The following is a 14,477-nucleotide window of genomic DNA, read 5'->3' on the forward strand; positions in this document are numbered from 1 at the left end:
AAAAAGTTTCTACAGACTCCAAAATCGTTGAGATTGCTTTGGCAATTGAAATTTATACGCTGTTAGTTCTTCAACGTCTGTCAGCTCCTTTGTAGTATTTGATGAAGGTTAGAGGTTTTTAGACTTGCTAATCAGTCATTGAAGGTCTGTTGAAATAACGTTGAGTGTTTTTCGTTATCAAAGGAACATAAGAAACGTTTAATCTACAGTAGAGCACCATCCTCTACGTTCAAGTATAAAATGAACATGAATTTTATTTTATAATCTACGTTGAAAGGAATCTTTCATCCTTTGACATAATATGCTCCTTTTCAACCGCTTTCCTGATTGCTTTTTTAAAATAATGAAAAATGGAAAACTAAATCTACCATTCTCGACACTCGCTTTACTTCAGTAATTTTCCACACTCTAAAGAAGCATTTACCGATCTTATTCACAAAACATTGTGCTAACCTCAATTCTAAGTCCATCCTTAGTATAAGAACTCGATTTCATCTGACGTGACTGGATGGGTCCAGCTGGGCTAGCACATGATTGGCGCGACAGTATCTCGCGGCGAGATAGACTATCCGTCCCTCTTTTATTAACATAGTTAGAAAAAGACGGGTAGTCTATCTCGCCGCGAGATACTGTCGCGCCAATCGTGTGCTAGGGGTGCTGGGTCGTTTTTAGGGTTCCGTAGCCAAATGGCAAAAAACGTAACTCTTATAGATTCGTCATGTCTGTCTGTCTGTCTGTCTGTCTGTCTGTCCGTCCGTATGTCACAGCCACTATTCTCCGAAACTATAAGAACTATACTGTTGAAACTTGGTAAGTAGATGTATTCTGTAAACCGCATTAAGATTTTCACACAAAAATAGAAAAAAAACAATAAATTTTTGGGGTTCCCCATACTTAGAACTGAAACTCAAAAATTTTTTTTTTCATCAAACCCATACGTGTGGGGTATCTATAGATAGATCTTCAAAAATGATATTGAGGTTTTTAATCATATTTCATCTAATTTCATATCATATAATCTTAAATCATATTTAATTGGACGCAAACAATGTACCCAAATCGATCGGATATGTATGAAGAACAAAATGGAAGTTACTTATTCATCTGGCTATAGAGAAATAAGCTACGGCGTACCACAGGGTAGTGTTTTAGGCCCGCTTCTCTTCCTGACGTATATTAACGATTTGCCTAGAGCTACAAATCACCCAATGGTATTGTTTGCCGATGACAGCACAGTTATATTTACAGAAACTGACATAAATTTACTCCAGACCAATATAAATCAGACATTGCATATTATAATTGAATGGCTTCACAAAAACAATCTTCATGTTAATCTTGAGAAAACGAATATTATGAACTTTAAATTACGGACCAATACACCTGATTTAATTATCACTTATCAAAACCAAAGAATTAATGAAACTGACTCTACAAAATTTTTAGGATTAAGCTTAGACAATAGTTTGACATGGAAAAATCAGATTGACAATATATGTAAGAAACTGAATCAATTTAGCTATGCGTTGTATAATTTAAGGAAGGTTGTAGATCAAACAGCAGTGCTGACTGCTTACCATGCACATGTAACGGCTACTTTAAGATATGGTGTAATGTTTTGGGGAAATGCCACTGATCGTGAAATGGTGTTTTTGAGTCAAAAGAAATGTTTAAGATCAGTATGCGGTATTCGAACCTTGGAATCATGCAAAGAATTATTTATAAAACTCAAAATTTTGACTCTACCATGTTTGTATGTGTATGAAATTTCAATGTATGTCAAATGTAATATGAACCAGTTTACGACATTCAATAGTTTGCGGCAACATGGGAAAATTAATTATAAATTTTCTAGAACCGCTTTTGTATCAAAAAGTATATTTGGTATGGCACCACGAATATTTAATAAATTGCCAATTAATATTTTAAGACTAGAAAATATTAATGAATTTAAAATTGCATTATATAATTTTTTGACATCCAAAGCCTACTACACCATTCAGGAATATCTTAATGACATATATTCATAGTTATAAGAACTAGTTAGTAAGTACTTAGATATTAATTTCATTTAAATATGATGCATGCGACACACATGACATCACACAATATTTGCATGTCTCTATGACCAAACATGTAGCTCTATTGTATTAGTATTTAAGACCTGTATATACCATGTTTAAGCAAATAAAAATCTGAATCTGAATCTGAATCTGAATCTGAATCTAATATCATTTTTTTCTAAACTGAATAGTTTGCGCGAGAGACACTTCCAAAGTGGTAAAATGTGTGTCCCCCCCCCCCTGTAACTTCTAAAATAAGATAATGATAAAACTAAAAAAAATATATGATGTACATTACCATGCTTTCACCGAAAATTGGTTTGAACGAGATCTAGTAAGTAGTTTTTTTTTAATACGTCATAAATCGCCTAAATATAAATGAAGGGTTCCGCTTCATGGGCGAGTCCGACTCGCACTTGGCCGCTTTTTGTAACATTAAGTATGCTTAAGTGATGCGCTGCTTAAGGCCGTGCATCGAAAAATAACAGGATCTTAGAAACGTGGCAGTGGCTAGCCCCGGAAACAAACAGTAGTGATTTTCGGATATATGTTTCTTGACTATATGATAAGTGATTTCGTAGTAGTCGAAACACGAATGCTTAAAATTTTCTCGATAGAAAATAAATCCAAACTTACGTGTTCATTTTTCGGTTTTAGCTTCGTGCAACTAGAAAACACATCCATATCCAGCACAATCCACCTTACAGCAAAGGTTTTCATCTCGTCTTAACTTTCAAAGAACTAAATATTAACTTATTATCCTTTACCGATGGATTTATTATCGATTTTTGATTTTATGAATTCAACAGCAAACGCCCATTTTACGCAGTTCGGTTTCTCTTTCTGTCATGCGTCAAAGTCATAAATGCATCCTTTATGCCAGTAATGTTAGATGGCCGTCGTGCCTCAAAGAGGTAAGACCTATGTCACTTCGCGCAGCGCTCCGAATTACGTAAAATTTTAATATCCAATAAACGTTGAGTCGTAACTCCATTGAGTAGTAACGGAATCGGAGGTAAACCTATGATGGTGCCTTCTTACAGGCCTATACGTTACGCATGTGTGCGTGTTTGCTTAGCTACGTCATGCTACGTCGAAATCTATACTCTTTGTCAGTTACAACGGGTTAGGAAATTTCGACAGATATGGAAATGTATCGGTAGCTGTTTGGTATTTAGCCATCAGAATCTAACCGTAACTTTTTGCTTTATTTTTGTTTGAAAATAAAATATCTATAAGAATATATTTTTTGCTTTTTTCTATTGTAATGATAAAAATAAATCTAGTATTTTTCATGCTCAAATAATTTAAAATAGTTGAATAAATATTAAAAACTAATAGATATTATTCGTTTTAATTATTATATTATTAAGTTTGAATAAAATATTTTATTTCAATAATACGAAAAGTTATTATATTTAAGTACCACTAAAAAAGGTCCCTACTTACAAAAACTCACTTGCACGGGCCGGGGTTCGAACCCGTGACCTCCGGTTTGAAAGTCGCACGCCACTACAATTTCACATAAGTAATTTACAATGACATGATACCGTGGAAAAAGTGAATATTACAATGTACTGTGTTACTATCATTTTATAGTTTATTTTGGCTTGGCAAGGAGGAATGAGAAAAACGTGCAGAGCGAGAGGATTAAATCTCTCTGTCCCTTTCTTAAAATAGCCAATCCTAATTATGACATCTGTTTTGATATTAATTCTTTGAACATAATTTGTCGATGTTCTTTTTTATATCATCGAGAAAGATTTTTATTAAAAAAAATTGTTGAATTTATATGTTTTATTTATGTTTTTTTGGCATACATTTCATTACTTTTGACAAATTTTGATTGTGATGACAAACGATTTGATGTGATGTGTGAAACGAACCATGTGATCAACGATTTATCTAATAAAACTTCATTTAGTCGAAAAAAATAGTTGTCTACTACCGGGTGGAAAAAAATTATGGGCCCTGGAGGGAAAGTGCCTTAAACCTTAAGTTTGCTCATTTTACTTAAATGAAACATTATTGTTTTTTAAAGAAACAACTGCATTCAGAAAAGATTTTTGAAGTGAAAACTTCTTTAGCGGCGCTAGGCACTTTTTGAGGTGGGGAAAAAATGATAAACTCGAGACAGCGTAAGGCGATCATGTGACCGTAAGGTTTAGATGGCATTTAAATCAATAAAAACTCAATGACATTACATGAAAAAGGTTATAATCTTGTACGGGCTGAAATACGAGGATCTCACAGTATTATAACTTTATATCACTCAAATATAATTCAATAAAGCTACATCTTGATGAAATCGCTAATAAAAGTGAACTCTAGTACTGGTGAATAAAACTCAAAATATCATGACCAAATATATTTAGATGCGAGGTCTGCAAGGTAACTTTACAATTTCTATTCGAATTTTAAACAATTAACGCTATAAATTTGAATTTCGAATTTTAAACAAGCTCACTGACCAGCAATTTCGGAACCAAAAGTTTTCAATAGAAAGGAGGATGGGTCAATTATACATAGTACTGCAGACATTTTGGACTAGTCATTGAGTTTTCACTTCTGTCGGCACTCCCGGAATGCAACACGTTGTTTTTTTTTAAATTCGCTTAGTCGCGCCCGGGAATCGAACCTACTTTTTCCACACTGTATAAAAGAACACAAATGCTTTTCTTCTGGTAACTTAAATGTTCTATGTATCTTGGTGATATGTCAATGCAATCAAATAATCTGAAAAAATAATAATAACCCAATTTATGAATTCCGTTCCTTCAGAAAAATGCGAAATGTACGTACAATTTTTAGGGATATCGTACTTTTCCCACAGACAAATTTAGTTGGCTAAGACACATTTTCACTGATTTGGGGTCTGTACTTAAAATCTAACATAATATGATAAGGACTTAATCGTTTTAAGCTCAAGAGTGAGTTTTCCTAAAGCTTTTTCTAAAAATTATGTCTTTATTAACGTTAGGAGTGCACTGCAGCATGTCAAATGTATGCCAAAATGTCAAGGGAGAGAACAATAAATTACGTTTAAATTCCACTTCCACTCATCAGCAAAGTGATATAAGTATATCAGCAGTTTAAAGTTATTTTATATTACAAAATTAGCGCATCAAAAAAATCAAAGTGCATAGAAAAAAAGTCTCCTGAGTCATAATAAAATTGATGTCTCTTGGGTCACCAGAAAAGTCACCAGGGAGAACGATGACCCAAATCAGATTTAAAAGAAAATGTAAATTTTGTGTACTACCTACGAACATTTTTCAAAAAACTATGTTTTTATAACATATTAGACCCAGGATAGATCTAATACCTCTTTTTTAGGTTCACGATGCTGCGTTGTACCCTTGCCTTCGTTGCGATATGTTTGGTAAGTCAGGAGACTTAAAAAATGAGCCATGATTTTGGGACATATTAACAAATATTTTTTGAATATATATTAATTTTAGCGGACTTTAATAATTTACCAGTTAAATTAGATGTAAATGCCTTTTTAGTTAATCGTTAATATGATATATTAGTAGCAGTAAAACACTTTATTGTACAAAAAGACACATAAAACATGAAAAAACACACATCCTTCGTATGTGGTAGAATATATTTTTCACACTTATAAGTAAAAACCAAAACCGATACGCGATTGGGAGACGCTCTTTTTGTATGGGATAAAAAAAAATTCTCCTGGATCACCAAGAAAAATCGACATATTAAAATAATTCAGTTCGTTTTTAAGTTCTAGTCACATTGACTTTTTGGTTATTTGAGATAAACATGATTTGAAAAACATGATTTTCTATTTTGTTGCGATCGACCCGGGTAATAAAAATACGGCGAATTTGAACTTTTGTTTGTTGTCGTTGTAAAATGTATTAAAAAATAATGTAGGCACCCCTGACAATTGAAATTCAAAATTATCCAGAAAAAGCGGCCAAGTGCGAGTCGGACTCGCCCATGAAGGGTTCCGTATTTAGGGGATTTATGACGTATTAAAAAAAACTACTTACTAGATCTTGTTCAAACCAATTTTCGGTGGAAGTTTGCATGGTAATGTACATCATATATTTTTTTTAGTTTTATCATTCTCTTATTTTAGAAGTTACAGGGGGGGGGGGGGGGACACACACATTTTACCAATTTAGAAGTGTCTCTCGCGCAAACTATTCAGTTTAGAATAAAATGATGTTAGAAATCTCAATATCATTTTTGAAGACCTATCCATAGATACCCCACACGTATGGGTTTGATGAAAAAAAATTTTTTGAGTTTCAGTTGTTCTAAGTATGGGGAACCCCCAAAAAAAATTTTTTTTTTCTATTTTTGTGTGAAAATATAATGCGGTTCACAGAATACATCTACTTACCAAGTTTCAACAGTATAGTTCTTATAGTTTCGGAAAAAAGTGGCTGTGACATACGGACGGACAGACGGACAGACAGACAGACAGACATGACGAATCTATAAGGGTTCCGTTTTTTGCCGTTTGGCTACGGAACCCTAAAAATGAGTGTTTCAAAAAGGCACCCTGTATTCCTTACATACCTAAATAATCTCTTATTCAATAAAACATATAATTACTAAACACTGTGATTTATTTCAAATAAATTCAAATCGATCGGATAAAAGATATTAATACCTACCTATACAATGAATACGAGTACAGTCAGCTGCAATAATGTGTTACACACCGAAGGCCGTTTTGCGGTAGATCGTGTTAGATCTTATTTGTAGAGCCATAAGAGCGTGTCACATATTTTTGCGGCCGTCGAAGAGTAACATATTATTGCAGGTGACTGTACCTATGAAAAATTCGAGGGTTCAAAAGCATTTCAACCAAATCATTTATAATAATAACGACTATGGACGCCTGCAACCCCAGGGGTATTGTAACCCCATAACAATAAGGTTGAAATTTGCATTTAGTGACCGAAAAGTCAGGTGAGCGTAATCAAGTAAGTAAATCTGTTTTCATCATATTTTATGAAAAATAATCTCTTTTCTGTTCTTGTGCTATTTTCTTATTATCAATAGGTACTCTTAACTTATATGCTATCTACGCTGCTGCTTCTATGCTGTTAACATCTTCCAAAACAACAATAAATATGCAGGTTTATGAATTAATTATTTTATTGTTTGCTATTATGAACAAGTAACAACGCCATCTGTTTCAATTTTTTCCGAATTTAAGTTTCTGGCCGACCACAGCGACCGCGTATAATGGTAGTTAACTTCTGTAACGTTAGATGGTGCTAAAAGGTAACACAAACTTCACGTGCGGCGCGAAGCGTTTCCATGTGTGCGTGTTAGCGGGGAGGGAAGAACTAGCGGGCGTGGTTTACGAAGCGCCAGACGCGGCTGCAGTAGGCCCTTAAGGGAACCCCTTTGTTTATAACAGCCCTGACCATGCACTACACTAATATTCGCTACAAAAGGTGAAAGCCATTTTTCTCCCAAAAGGCCGGGTTAGGAACACCTTCTGATTATCAACGGACCCCGGCTAATACCCTTCACAAATCGTTCCAGACCCATATCTTAAATACACAGTCGCTAAAAAAGTCAATATTTCACCTCTGAACTAAGGTTTAAATTTACGAGACCTATACCCGTACCCTAACTCCTCTGACAGTGTCAAAACTGATATACGATACGCTAACTTCTACGTAGTTTACTTTCTATACATCCCGCTCACACTAATATGCGAGTACGAGCGAGATGCTTGGAAAGTAAGTTACGTTCTCGATAGCGTTTATGTCAGTGCCAAACTGGTAGTAGCCACACTAAGGCTAAAATATGATCTTTGTGGTATTTTCTCTCTCGACTAACGAAAACTTTGTGCATGCGTCATGTTACCGTCCTTTTCTTGTCACATACAAGGGATAACTCACTAGCCCCGTAATAATAGACGATAGATCTAGTAGATAATAAGTTTTTGGCAAAAATTTCATTTTTGGTACAAGCTTTTATCGCTAACTGTACTTTTCTTACTACAGACAACTAATACTCATCAAGACAATTCTAAAAACCCCTAACACAATTAGGTTGCGTTGTTTCATCACAGAGTTCCTATGGTCACCTCCTGTCTCCATCATCAGATCAGTTCGACAGTACCATATTATTGTATTGTCATCAGAACTACATACAGCTGCCAATTTTCATGACGCTACGATCCTTGGACGATGGTTAAATTAATTACCTTAGATTCCATTACATAATTAGTTACATACAGGCCGACCTAATAAAAGCTTGTTAATAATAAGTTTTTGGCAAAAAAATAATTTTTGGTACAAGCTTTTATCGCTGACTGTACTTTTCTTACAACAGACAACTAATACTCATCGAGACAATTCTAAAAACCCCTAACACAATTAGGTTGCGTTGTTTCATCACAGAGTTCCTATGGCCACCTCCTGTCTCCATCATCAGATCAGTTCGACAGTACCATATTATTGTATTGTCATCAGAACTACATACAGCTGCCAATTTTCATGACGCTACGATCCTTGGACGATGGTTAAATTAGTTACCTTAGATTCTATTACATATTAGTTAGTTACATACTACAGGTCGACCTAATAAAAGCTTTTTAATAAAAAGTTCCTGGACGTAATTGAAAGCTAATGGAACAATTGAAACGCCCGGCCTGTAATTACTGGAGACCGTAGTATTATACAATTAAGCGAAATTAAAAATAAACTGCGGTAACCCTAAAAACAAACATAGAGAAATATATATCATAAATAAATGTATCTATTATATGAAATACATTAAGTAAAATATCTGGGTGACCGAGCTTCGCTCGGAAAACATATAAAAACTCGAAAATGCGCGTTTTCCCAGAGATAAGACCTAGCTAGATCGATTTTTCGCCCCCGAAAACCCCCATATAGCAAATTTCATCGAAATCGTTAGAGCTGTTTCCGAGATCCCCGAAATATATATATATATATATAAATAAACAAGAATTGCTCGTTTAAAGGTATTTAAGTAAATAGGTACACTATTTACTTCGCCTGGTGAAAAGCCTCGTGTGAAAAACTTCACTACTATCTAAGTACTTTAAAGTTTGAATCGTCATATCGTTTCGTCTATTAAATTCACCCGCATGTGTGAGCCCCAAAGAAACTAAAGGCTTCGTCTCACAGGCGCGTTTTCCAGGCGGGGCGTGAGCGGGGCGCGCCGCTTTTACATATAAAACGCTCACGCCCCGCCCTGAAAACTCGCCTGTGTGACGAAGCCTTTAAAGCTGTGGGCGCTAGAGACTTGTTAAAGTTTGCAGTTGGCGAAGAAATTACCGGTAGTAATAGGGAAGTTTAGGGAAATCATGTTACAAGTGAATTTTGCTCTGTATTTCAATTTATGTAGGAGCTTTCAGCTTGTGCCTATTCTACTTTTTGCAAGTTGGTGGCTTCGTGCGCGGAATATTTTATTTTAGGAAAAGTTAAGTCGTATTTTTGGGGAGAGGGCGCGTTCGGTGCTAAATTATATTTTTGCAAATAAAAAAGAGTAGAATTTGTAGTATTACGTAGTCCATACTCCGCATAAATTTGCATTACATCTATCCATCTATCTGTATATTTATTTATTTAATAAATCTTACAGCTATCTTAACAGTTTCTCAATGCGATAGTGTAGGCAGGCTATTAACATTAAGAGCTAATTACTTATAAACTAGGTATATACTATAAGTACTATAACTAAGAATAACACAACACAAACAATGTAACCTTTACAAATTCACTTTCATATATGTCGGGGACGGATGGTCCCGATGGCGGTGGGCGCGTGGGGGTAGTACCTAGATGTATTACTTCACAGCCAAAATAGTAGGTATGCTACCAACGCATGAAATAAACATTCGGACTCATTAACCATACTAGTGCCTACTATTATTTCAGTACTAAATAAACAATCTTACGATGGAATCGTATTCAATAAAAATAAAAAGATCACATGAAATCGTTCAAATCTTTATTTAAGTCAAACTACACCGGCTCCAACCCTACACCTCTGACCCGAGAAGATTTAACCCGGCAACAAACTCGGCGGGACACATCTTTTCAAAACAACACATAGTTTCTTTATTTTACAAAAGTAAGCTTCTAATGGCACATAAGAAATCAAAATAACACTTGGAATAAAACACTTAGCTAAACGGTTAAACAACGTGAGAATCTATAAGCTTTCAGAATAATCCTTCAGGTGTAAGCCTTCAGGAACGTAGCGAATTAGGCACGAGCTTGGCTAACGTCCGATCTCTAGCGCGGTCCGATCAAGAAGACTGAAGCCAGTTCCAGCGGCGGAGCCAACGGCTCCCGCCTCCAATTCAAGTTGGTAAACCTGCCTGACCAGTCTACCAACATAACGACAAAAATGCCTGCTCGTGCCTACCTTCACTCAAGATACACATCTTGACGTTCCAAAGCCTTCTACCTGTCATTTTAGTTCAATAATACGCCAATAGATGGTGGCGTTACTCACTACGCAGCTTCATTATTTCGTTACAAGCAAATAATACATAGTCAAACATTGCTAATCGACTTTTACAGGCGTCTAACTATGAACTGTAATGCTGCAATACGTCTTTCTGGTGTCTCGCTCCGACACGGCCGTCCTGCGCTACACACGTCCTCGTGTGTGGGTGTATGCATTTGATTCTGTAACAAAATACTCAGCACAGTATCTCATCGCTCGGTCATTCCTGACCAACAATTTGGGTCTCACTCAAATTACTATTAAAATCAAACTTTGTTATCAATCAAACCAGAAAAAATAATTGTTCAAAATTACTTTAACAATCCTCAATTCTCTAGTCAAAAAGAGTCCATCGAGCAACGACTAAATAAAAATAATCATCAGTAATCATCGCCGCTATCTAACGGATACACTCCAATAATCATCGCCTCCATCTGGCGGATACTCTCAAATTTATGTGAAAACAGAACAATCCCAAACATCAAAAACACAAATCACAACAGCTCTAATTCATTGCTCGACAGTATCACTAGTATCACTACTATTGTCGTCAAACTCGTCAATATCAATTTACGGGGAAATTATCTGGCATTAAAAAAAAAATTAGTCATATGTGATCTAAATTTTTGTAAGACATCTTAAAATAAATAACATTCTGAATTGATAGTTCCAATTTTACTCGTATGAACACAGTACATAAACGGGAATTCATTTTTAACAAAACAACACCAGTCCTTCGGTGCATTGCCAGTCTTTCGGCAGATACCAGACCCTCGTCAGAAGTAACCATCTCAGCCGCGTAAGTGCTACTCCTCGCAAAGAGCATTCTGCACATAAAAAGCAGACCACGTGCACCTCTTACATGCTCCGGCACTTCTGATGCGGTCACTAAACAATACCCAGTCCATCGGGCATACTTTCAGTCCATCGAAAGCAAAACAGTATTGCCCAGTCCATCGGGCGTGCCTTCAGTCCATCGAAAGCAAAGCAGTATTGCCCAGTCCATCGGGCGTGCCTTCAGTATATCGAAAGCAAAACAGTAGTGCCCAGTCCATCGGGCGTAATTTCAGTCCTACAAAAGTACAAGCTTTCAGTCCGTCGAAAGCAAAACAATGTTAACAGTGAATTCCAAAAAAGAAAATAAAAACAGGTCTTTAAATCATGTTACTCAGAACCATTGGTACTATCAGCGTCAACTGATCAACTGAAACTGAACATTACTGATCAAAATCACTAAAGATAGCTTTCTTCTTTAGCTTTAAAAACAAACTCGCTCAAGACTTCTATGCAGAAGTAAAACATCTCAAAATAATCCCAACGAAATGGGAACTGCTCACCAGCTTAATAAAGTATGATGCACGCGACCAAGTCAAAGGTGGTGGTGGTGAGGTCCAACCCAAGCACGGAGGCTGATCCTTTCCGCTTGCCGTTGCCGTTGCTGCGGCAGATTGCGAGAGACACGATGTGGTTCAACATAGCTGGCTGTTACTGAAATCATCATTTGCACGGTATCAGGTTTATCATGAATGCAGGCTAAACTCAAAAGGTTTATAAAATGCAAGGTAGCAGACACAAAAAAACATGTTTCCAATGTATACGGGACTTCAAAAATCTCAGAATAAAATTTAAACTTCAATGAGTGCGTTTTATTTAATTCCCTGAACAAACAAACACGTGTTCCAAAAATAAGTAACACGGTAAATGGGCCAATACGAAAAGTGACAGCTTATTAGTTACGTTCGACTGTTATGCTTCGCCATTACACTCAAAAATAAAATTCACTAATAAACAATTAGAACGAAACCTGTCCTTTTATTTCCAAATCTCCAGCACAGAAGATACTGCACAGCCGCCTCTGTATCACGGGCGCAATGGCGTCCGCAAGCTCGCTCGGCTCCGGCTGCAGGACACTGTAACATTAATTTTCATATGCGTAGCTCATGTTTCCATAGTATACACGATTTGTGATCTATCACGGCATTACGAGCAATAATTTGTCGCAATTTTATTAATTACTAAACATTACAGGGTAAAGATTACATAATGCTTGCATTGGCAAATCAGCAGGATCAATTTCTAACGGTGCATTGTATTTTTATGAAAAAAAATATTTTTTGAGGGTAGATGCACAAGTGAGCGATGAAATAATATCACGTCGCGACAGCCAATATTTGATTTTAATTAACAATATGGATTTCACATCAAAATAACTTAAGATCACTTAGATTTCAACGGATTTTAAAAATTAATTGTATTTTCAAATCAATTATTGAGGGTAGATTCACAAGTGAGCGATGAAATAATATCACGTCGCGATAGCTAATACTTGGTTTTAATTAACAGTATGGATTTCAAATCAAAATAACTCGAGATCGCCTCGATCTAAATGGATTACAAAAATTAATTGTAAAGAAACGCGGCGATACCAGAGATGACGTCACGTAACGACCGCTATGCTCGACTGCTTCAATCATAATTCACAATTTCACAATAATTCTCACCAAATAACAATGAATTACACTCACCATTCAATCAAGGTTAGACACGTGAGCTTACCATTACAAAGTGTCCAGATTATGGAATGTAGGTCACCAGAAATACACCACGCTCCCAGGTGGCTGTGTAAGCAATACATGAAACTCCGCATCTATCCCACTTGCTGATGTCGGGGACGGATGGTCCCGATGGCGGTGGGCGCGTGGGGGTAGTACCTAGATGTATTACTTCACAGCCAAAATAGTAGGTATGCTACCAACGCATGAAATAAACATTCGGACTCATTAACCATACTAGTGCCTACTATTATTTCAGTACTAAATAAACAATCTTACGATGGAATCGTATTCAATAAAAATAAAAAGATCACATGAAATCGTTCAAATCTTTATTTAAGTCAAACTACACCGGCTCCAACCCTACACCTCTGACCCGAGAAGATTTAACCCGGCAACAAACTCGGCGGGACACATCTTTTCAAAACAACACATAGTTTCTTTATTTTACAAAAGTAAGCTTCTAATGGCACATAAGAAATCAAAATAACACTTGGAATAAAACACTTAGCTAAACGGTTAAACAACGTGAGAATCTATAAGCTTTCAGAATAATCCTTCAGGTGTAAGCCTTCAGGAACGTAGCGAATTAGGCACGAGCTTGGCTAACGTCCGATCTCTAGCGCGGTCCGATCAAGAAGACTGAAGCCAGTTCCAGCGGCGGAGCCAACGGCTCCCGCCTCCAATTCAAGTTGGTAAACCTGCCTGACCAGTCTACCAACATAACGACAAAAATGCCTGCTCGTGCCTACCTTCACTCAAGATACACATCTTGACGTTCCAAAGCCTTCTACCTGTCATTTTAGTTCAATAATACGCCAATAGATGGTGGCGTTACTCACTACGCAGCTTCATTATTTCGTTACAAGCAAATAATACATAGTCAAACATTGCTAATCGACTTTTACAGGCGTCTAACTATGAACTGTAATGCTGCAATACGTCTTTCTGGTGTCTCGCTCCGACATATATATATTCGTGGCTCCAAGACTTTTATCACAAGAAGTTACAATTTGTACAACTAGACGAATATTCTAAAAAAGTGGTAAAATTAATCATAAAGCATTTACTTATCGAACGTAAACAGTCTTGTAAATCATATTAACACTGTACAAATTTTACTTTTTTGTACAGGTACTTTAGCGTAGAGACTAAAAATAAATAAGTAAAATTATTATACCTAGTTTTCAAAATACATATATTATCCCCTACAAAAAAAAAACAGATCCGTTTGTAAATTGAATTGATGGTGATTTGTCGCTTTGTAAAGAGTTTCCTTAAAAACATAAAGTCCACCTTCAAAATTCGGTGGACATAATCAGTAGGTACGTTTTCTCCAACTAAAGGGTAGGTATACAAGTTATGCTTCCGGACAGGTATC

At 36.2% G+C, this 14,477-nt stretch overlaps 1 protein-coding gene across 1 annotated transcript in view; it reads left to right on the forward strand.

Moving 5' to 3' along the window:
* LOC134652710 (uncharacterized) overlaps nt 1-14,477 on the forward strand; it is a 120,911-nt gene that overhangs the window by 86,388 nt on the left and 20,046 nt on the right. The window lies entirely within an intron of this gene.

This window comes from Cydia amplana, chromosome 12, assembly GCF_948474715.1.
Source record: "Cydia amplana chromosome 12, ilCydAmpl1.1, whole genome shotgun sequence".
NCBI classification, from domain to species: domain Eukaryota; kingdom Metazoa; phylum Arthropoda; class Insecta; order Lepidoptera; family Tortricidae; genus Cydia; species Cydia amplana.